The sequence below is a fragment of the Excalfactoria chinensis genome, chromosome 2 (assembly GCF_039878825.1).
Source record: "Excalfactoria chinensis isolate bCotChi1 chromosome 2, bCotChi1.hap2, whole genome shotgun sequence".
NCBI classification, from domain to species: domain Eukaryota; kingdom Metazoa; phylum Chordata; class Aves; order Galliformes; family Phasianidae; genus Excalfactoria; species Excalfactoria chinensis.
Genome location: NC_092826.1, coordinates 118,223,891 through 118,232,530, shown reverse-complemented (window position 1 = coordinate 118,232,530; position 8,640 = coordinate 118,223,891).

Below are 8,640 nucleotides of genomic sequence, written 5' to 3'. Positions count from 1 at the left end.
CTTCATGCCATATTCTTTACTGACCTGCCTCAATCTGTGTAGCCCTGTTAGTTTTTCTCCTTCACCTCGTTAAACATTTCAGTGCAATGCCTCTCTATGGTCCTACTGTCCTCCACCTGTGGCCTCTGTAGGGGTCTCAGGAGTGAACAGGCAGAGAAGAGCTGGCAGCCAATACGTGGGCTCTCCCTTTCCTTCCCTCCTTTTGCTCCGTGTGACCTTTGCAGACTCATTGTTCTTGCTGGTAAAATGGGATAGCTTTTCCTTCTAGGTGCTCCGACGCTTAATTAATTAATGCGAGACCCTCATTCGGAAGGTCTTTTTGTGCCACAAAGTATTGTGTTGCACCCTGCAGCTTGAGTCTTTCGATGGGCTCCATCGGTGATAGGTTTGTCTGAGTTACCTCTGCATTAAAACTCAGTGTCTACCCCAGCAACAGCCTCAGGAGGGGGATTCAGCAGCAGCTTTAGCTTTCACTTGAGTCAATGTGTCCCTAGCACAGAGTTTCTCAGAGGAGACCTTTTATTGCTGAATTTTTGGTCCACAAACATCTTTCAAGTATTTTAACACTGATCTCAGGGATAGTTTGATCTACCTTTGACTTCAGCACAGCCCGCCTGAGCTGAATACATAATGTATGGTATGTGCCCATATATTATTAACTGGTCTGACCCTACAGGTTCATTATGCAGGGCAGACATGCATCCATGTGTGGGTCTGACTGGGCGTAAAGTCTTTGAAGGAAAAACTTGTCCTCGTGAACAAGTTTTCCCTATAATTCTACCTGTTAATGCACTGGGCTAGAAAATTATTTAGGATGTGATCACTAGGCCATTGAGTTCATACTGCTCTAGGCAAGACAGAGCAACACACTGATAGCTGGAGGCTACTGCAGCAAGTTTTCTGCAGGCCACTTCAGGTGCCTCAAACTTCAGCCCTAAGTGTCCTTTGCCCCAGAGGGACATCATGTCCCTTGTTAGCTGAAAAACAGGTTTCTGGAGAACCAGCACTGCCATCGTTGTTGGCACTGCTTCTGCCAACAATGGCACCCTCCTTCTCCAGCATGGAATATCTCTCTCTGCATGCTCAGGGCACACTCAGGTAAGCATCTCATTGCTGGTGGTACTCAAAAGGCTTTAGGAAGGAGCAAGCTATGTTACCTGTTTTATTCCCCGCCATGTAAGCAGTCATTCATCTATCACCTAAAACAAGTAAGCCATGGGCTCTAGGACAGCTTGTGTGACTTGGCTTCCCCACAGATCCTGGTTATGTGATTTTGGAAGGTGATGGGGTCTGAGGATTCATTTTGTTGTAGATTTCTGTGTCTTGGAGGTCTGTGTATTCCATTCCTGAGAAGCAGTGCTCAGCCCCCAGTGCAGCTGCTCATGGGGTGCCAGTGCAACTGAATGCATGGCCAAAGAATTTCTGTGCTGAGCTGAAATGCCTGCCCTCCAATGTTATAATCTGTACACCTGTTCATGGAGGTGGTGGTAAGACTATGATGCTTTCATGGCAGACATAGGTGTTTTAGGCACAACAAGCCTGAAGGAAATCTGCAGCCCTCATGTCACACCTCTTGCAGAAGCGGAATGAGATCCCACCACATTGTAGGAGATGCTGTTAAAGGGGAGTGCCAGCATACGGGAAAGAGCATGAATGTTACCTGTATTTCATTAAGATAATGCATTGGCATGGCTGTTCAGCTGCTCAGCATACTTGTAACAAGCTTTGTGCAGATGCTGTTTTCCCTGTACTGCACCGACACTGACAAATGTAGCAAAGTTGACCATGACCAAAGAGCACCCTTTCAGGCATTTTCCCTTTTTGTGGGTGGGAATAATTGTCTCTCACACTGCCAGCTTCATTGGAGTCACTCACACAGAGAGACAGAGGTGCCTAATCACTGTCAACTAATGGAAATGGTCATTAAAATAGCTGACCAACTGCTCAACCATAAGGTGAAATCCCAACATTCTTGTTCAGATTTGGCATATTACACATCAGTCCCTTTGCACATGAATTACTTCTCCCTTTGCCTGCGAATCTCAAATGATCCTAACCAAATAAACTGCACCCTGGCTAATGCTGCCTTAATTCTTCAGAAGCAGCAGCAGTCTGCCTATAGCTTTTTTGCAACCACATATGAAAGACAAAAACAACTCATGGTCTTTGTCCTTGCTGGCACACATCCTTGCGGGGAGAGGCTGAGAGGGAGCAGGCAGTGCCAGATAATGGGATGCAAAAGATAGGCTGAGATGGTGAGGCTGGGTAACCTCCAAGGAGCAGGATTTAATGCAGTGATGTGGTGACATACAGTATGACACCAAAGAACAATCTAGTATGGTTAAGCTAACCAACAGATACACCTGCCTTGTTTTCGCTGTTATCATTATATTTGTATGTGCTTGAAGTTGTGTATATGCTTCAGAATTAGGCTGGTGGAGATACCCCTTCACCTCTGTGATGATAGAAGGTGCTTCATTAAAGGAAATATACACAGAAACATTGCAACAAACACCAGCATGGCAGGTCAGAGGGATCACTGAAACATCCTTTGGGCTCTGAGAGAGGTTGCACAGGAGGACCTTCCATGCTGGTATGCATGCATCATACTGGTGGCAGATCCCCAAGCATCTCTGTGTAAGGCTGACATTAGCTTACATGTCCATACAGCAGAGAAATGTCTCAAGCACCAAATATGCTATCGTCCTCAGCTTATGAGTTTGATTTTCCTAAGAGGATAAAGTATCTTGTGGGGTTTATGATTTCTTAGGATTACAAACTGGGAGGGATTAATTGATCAGTCTGTTACCTCGGAGTTACTCCACACAAGGTATGAATAAGTAATGCACAATCATGAATCCAGTTATTACTTATGTAAATGTCAGGCTTTTATGCAGAATGTGAGCAATTTATGGAGTTCTGGAGCTAACTTTTTGGTCCTACACCATTTAGTTTGTTTCTCCTCACGGTGATGACTAATGCTACACAATTTGACAGTCTCTAACTTTAACATATAAGGACATTAGTCTTCTCACACACCTCCAAGTGTTAAATAAAAAGCAGTTGTGTTATGGAGAGAGGGTAACTGAATCCTGGAGGCACATACAACATGCTCCTAAATGCTTAATGAGATAGTGTTTCTTTCTTGCTTGCTTTCTGATTAACATAGGGCTTTAGCTAATTAATCCACGGATTACATTTGTTCAATATTCATCTCATCTATAAGTAATCTTTACTTGAGAAGATCTTTCAGTAATAACAATAATACCTGAGCTGCATGTGGATATTTTGATGAGAGCCAAAAAATGGCAAAGTATAGATGCCAATTCTAATGATGTATCTGAGGTGGACGTTTAAAGTCAGAGATCACTTCCCAGCACTGACTCAGTTCTGCTGGACTGTCTGTTAGAGAAAGCTACATATTTTGAGTAAGGACATAATCATGTTTTCAAGGGTCTTTCAGACATGCTTGCTAAAACTGCATCCAGCTCAGCTGCGATCCAATCTGTCTGTTGACCAAAATCTCCATTTTATTTTACAAAACAAATTCTGACTAAGCAATGGTACTGCAGCCTGGGCTACACATTAAACCCGAGCATATATCCATGCAAAGGTCATCCTCACCCCCATGATATGCCTGCCATACAGCAGTGCTGCTCTGTACTTTGGTACTTGGATGATCTCAGGTAAAGCAGCAGGAAAATGCTCAGGGAGCAAGGATTCCTCAGCAGTACTCACTGTAAATACATGGGTAGGCAGTCTTGTTAGTTTAACATCATCTGGCAAGGACATTTCTCAGCTTTTTGCAGTCTCTGAAAATAATCCCATGCAGAATAGTGGGCCTGGACTATGTCAAACATTGATCCTGTGCTGTTGTTGCACTATGGGCATTTGTTACTTTTAGGGACTGTTCAGTCCCACTGAAGGAACATGTGCGAGACTAATCCTAAAGCGTTTGAGATGCTCAGCTTAATTCCTTGCCACCTTGTGCTTTGCCAATGGAAATAACACGCATCTGAATAACTGCAAGCCAGGGTAGCAAGGACAAGGTTCTCAGAGGCAAGCCATTACTTTTTTTTCCCATTTCTTTCTTGCTGTTATTTCACAGCGTTCTCCTTTTGGCTTTCACTTACCTGATGCCTGAAGGCATCAGCTGGAAGTTTCCTGGGAAGGAGTGCAACAAGCTCTGGACATGCTGTTAGCCTGTATTTCTGTTGAAGAACAGTTACTGCTGGAGGGCTGCTAGTTCAGGTGGCCTGTCAAGCAGAATTAAAGAAAGAAGAGGGAGGAAGCGCACTGGCAGGTACTGGAGCTGTGCCAGGCAGGAGAGATATTGTTGAGCTTCAGATCAATCACAGCCCTCAGTCTTCCACTTCTTACTGTATAGAAGCTGTTGGTTTTTTTTCTCTGTTGGCCTTTCCTGTTGATCTTAAAACACAAAGGTGGCCCAAGCTTTTCCCGGCCCTTGAACAGCTCCTGTTCAAGGAAGAGATATGATGAGGTGACATGGGACAAGACAGTGCCTCATGGGGTAGGTGAGCTTCCTATGCAAGACGAACTCCAGCAACAGGAAGATAATAACATGGCTACCAGGCATTCATGGCAGAGGAGTGAGATGGCTTGCTGATCTACAGTCCCAAGCTGTGCCAGGGAAGGCTTCAACTGGATACGAGTAAGAGTTTCTTCATGGAGAAGGACGGTCAGGCATTGGAACGGTCTGCCCAGGGAGGTGGTGAATTCCCCATCCCTGGAGGTGTGTAAGAAATGTATGGATGTGGTGCTTAGGGGCATGGCTCAGTGGTGAGACTCAGTAGGTCTGGTTGGACTTAATGATCCTGAACGCCTTCCTCAACCTCAAGGACCCTACCATTCCACGCTCCATGCAGCTGAGGTGGGTGAGCCCAGTTCAGTGCAATGGTACCTCCCTCTTGTGGCAACCACTTTGCATTGCAAATTGCTCCATTTTAGCAGATTTTCCCTCTCTTCTGGCTGAGGCAGCATGTTTGTGTATTTATTTTTTTCCTTCGCTCTGTGTCTGCTTTCTGTCTCATTACTGAGTAAGCAGAGGTTTCATTTGCATCTGATTCAGAAAGAAATCTGGTGTGGTAGACCAGGCGTGGTACTGAGTTGAAATATCACAATTAAAACAAGTCCTTTTTATGCTTGCCATAATCTCCATGGGTGTTTCTAGAGAGAAATCTCTGTGTTTGTAAAGCATCATCGCATTTTGCACCCCCGTGCCTCATGTGGTGTTATATGTGTTTTATTAAGAGAATATGCTCCTTGTGAGCACCTCTAGGCTGATAAGTATTGTGGGACTGGAGCTACAACCAGGGCTGTGTGATGTATGGCTCTTTAAGGTGGCTGCCCGGCTGAGAAATTGAGTGGAAAAAAGCTGCTTAAACACAATCTGCATTTCAAAACTGAGGATTTCCTCAGTTTATTGAAACATAAAGAAATAATAATAATAAAAAAGCACACTCCAGAACTTTAGGCCAAGGTTTTCCTTACTTTTTGTATGAAATACCACTCGATTAAAATGATGCTCTGTTGGGTGCTTGCAACAGACACAGAGGAGTTGAAGGACCAAGACTGCAGAAGTGTAGATGGGAGGGAGGCACGTCTCTGCCCTCCTCTCCAGACAGTTCCCTGGGCCAGCTGCTTGTTTCCTTTATGAGACCCAAATACAAATGCCGTTTTGCATTCTGCCTGCATGTTTTTGAGGCATTAATTCTCATATTCAACACCACACATCTCTGTGCAGGGGTGCCCGTGTCAGTAATGTCTCTTCAAATGCTTTGACTTTCTGTCTGAAGTGAAAGTGCCGAACAGCATACTGAGTAGCTGTTGGGAAATGTGGGGAAAATTTTGGGTGAGGACTGCAGTGAATGTATATTTATTAAAGCCCTCAAAGTCTTCATCTTCTTATCTCTCAGGCAGAAATGCAATTCTCAATTAAGTCTCAGCCTTAAAAAACAGAAGGCAAGCAAAGAAAGCACAAGAGGATTTCATGAGCTTGAACCTTCATCATATCCTAAATTACATGAGTGTATACAGGTGAGGTCTTTTGTAACATATTGTGTTAGGTCCTTAATAGAATACTTTTCATACCTTTCATACTTTTCTCTTTTCCTTTTGCTTATTTATTTATTTAAAGGAATAATTGCTAAACTTCTTACTATTCAAGGATTTTTTTTTTACTTTCAATTAATCTGTGTTCTTTGTGTTTAACTGAATGGAGGTAGGCTTGTGATTCCTGCTCAGTAACAAAACCAAGATGGAAAATATCCTACTAGAGGGAGTAACTTACAGTCACTTAGTATAAATATCTTGAAGGAGTGCCCCAAATAACTGGGGGAGGGACTAGGAGGAAATATGGTGGTTGTGTTTCAGCAGGTGGTGATGATGAGGTATGACTCACAGCTGAACAGAGCAAACCAGACAATCTATGGAGGGAGGCTGAGCTCATGGCCTGAGGTGAGTAATACAGCACAATAATAATGATGTATGTAGATGTGGAATTAGAGCTAAGCAACTGTGTAGGAGTTTGTTTTCAAATAGTGGGATAATCCAGCCCACTTTAGCCATGTTATCTTAGGTGTAGTTTCACAAACTGTAAGACTGAGGCTCTTATGGAACCCTAGGGAAGAAGTGATACTCTGGTGCTTTCTGGTGTATATCTACTGTTGCTAGAGAAACTTGTTTTAGTGGTACCTGCAGATCTTGCTGGGGTAAGAAAAAACTTCTGGGTTGTCTGCCTCAATTTTTTGAGGTTTGTTTTCATGTTGTTTCCTCTCTTTAACTGTACTACTGTTGTACTGTGCTATCAAAAATCAAGGCTAGTTACGTGTCCTGAACAAATCCTATTGGACACTCACTGATAGCAAAACATTTCCCAAATTAGATGGAAGATTCTGTTGCTTTGTCTCATGTGCAAATCAAATACCCACTCAGCTGCAGAGGAAGAAAATCTCTGACAGGCTGCATGCTTTTGAACTTCTAGGTATTTTCATGCATATTATTATAAATGTCTGTGTATTATTAAACATCCCCTGTGGAAAACATGCTACACAAGGGCCTAGCCTTTAACAGTCCAGGTTGTGTTGCTGCTATAACTGGCTTATGAAAAGCTGCTGCTCTTGTTTGTGCTTATTTAAAGTAATGGTATGTCCTAGTTCCCTTTGGATGACTTGTGAGAAAGATCCTTCTCTTTAGAGATGCAAGAAGAGTTCTATCTGCTACTATTATAAATGTGTGTGTATGGAAATATATCTGTATGTGGATGTGTGTGTACATTAATATACCTGTATGTGACAGCCTGTGCATGTATGCATAACTGCTTTTGTTCAGAGTACTGCAGTGGTGGTGTCAGTAGGCTTTGCTGTGCTCCTGGGATGACAGTTAACCTTAAACTATAGCTCTTGGAATATGCAAAGCTATTATGCTCCAGTTACCAAAAAGCATCTGGGGAGGCTGATTTCCACTGATTTAGAAGACAATCAGTACTTAAAGTTCTATGTTTTAATGTGCTAGCACAGGAGAGCAGTTAAATCTGTAGGAAATGGTGCCTAATACATTGAAGACGTGAATGGAAATAACCTACTTGGAGCTCATATACCAGTTCAGAGGAAAAGACTGACTCTCTCTGCATAGCACAGAGAGCAGAGTCGATCCTTTTCATGCTGTCACCACCTTGTACAGTTTTTCATCCTTGCATCTGTGTGTGTAGAAGAATATTTGGGATGCTGTTACTGTCAACTCGGTAAAAATCACAGGAATCTCAGGGCATTCATCGCTGAAGATTTCAGCAGCCCCAAATTGTGTTACACAGAAAGTTCTGTTTTAAGACCAGGTTCTCCAGCACTAAGTGTATGGTTTAAAACATACCTGCATACCTATTCTACTGTATGGCTGGGAAAATAGCATGTCCACATTCTTTTTGTTTTACAAATGTTCACATTGACTTTCTCTTCCAGAGGATCCGTGTGTTGGGGAAATCCGGTGTTGAATGATCTGGCATGGATAAGGTTTTTAGTACTGCAATTAAACTTGCTTCCAAGTTCCACAAAAAGAACAAATTGAATGAAGGTGTGTCCAAGCAATCTGCTCTGTTGTCTTGGGTTTAATTTCCACCTGGGACAAATCGTGATCTTCCAGCAGCTGAAGAAGGCAGGGGATAGGCTGGCAGAACAAACACCTGGTTTTGGCAAACACCTAAGCTGTGGTACAATAATCATGGGGCAGATGAGCACTAAATACTATTGCTTTGCCCCAGCTGCTGAATTTCAGTTTGTAGTGGTGTAAAAAGAGTCAATTTTAGCCTAATGCTTTGAACTTTATCAGGTAGATGGACATTGGCTGTGTTCTTAGGGTAGTTCTTTGATCAGAGACTTAGCTCACAGGTGTTTCATTTGTGAAGTCACTGTAGACTGAATTTGAGACCACCTCAAACAATTGTGAGGACCCAAATGCAAAAGATAGAAAGATGTTAGTCAAGGAAGACAAATTACTGGTGCTAAAACTTCTTCCTTTTGTGTGTGGAGGCAGAATGGGTTTTGTTCTTTCTTTGTTTTTTTCCTCTAACTACGTTTGCTTTTTTCCTGAGGCAGTTTATTAGGAAACACACATTTTTCGGTGACA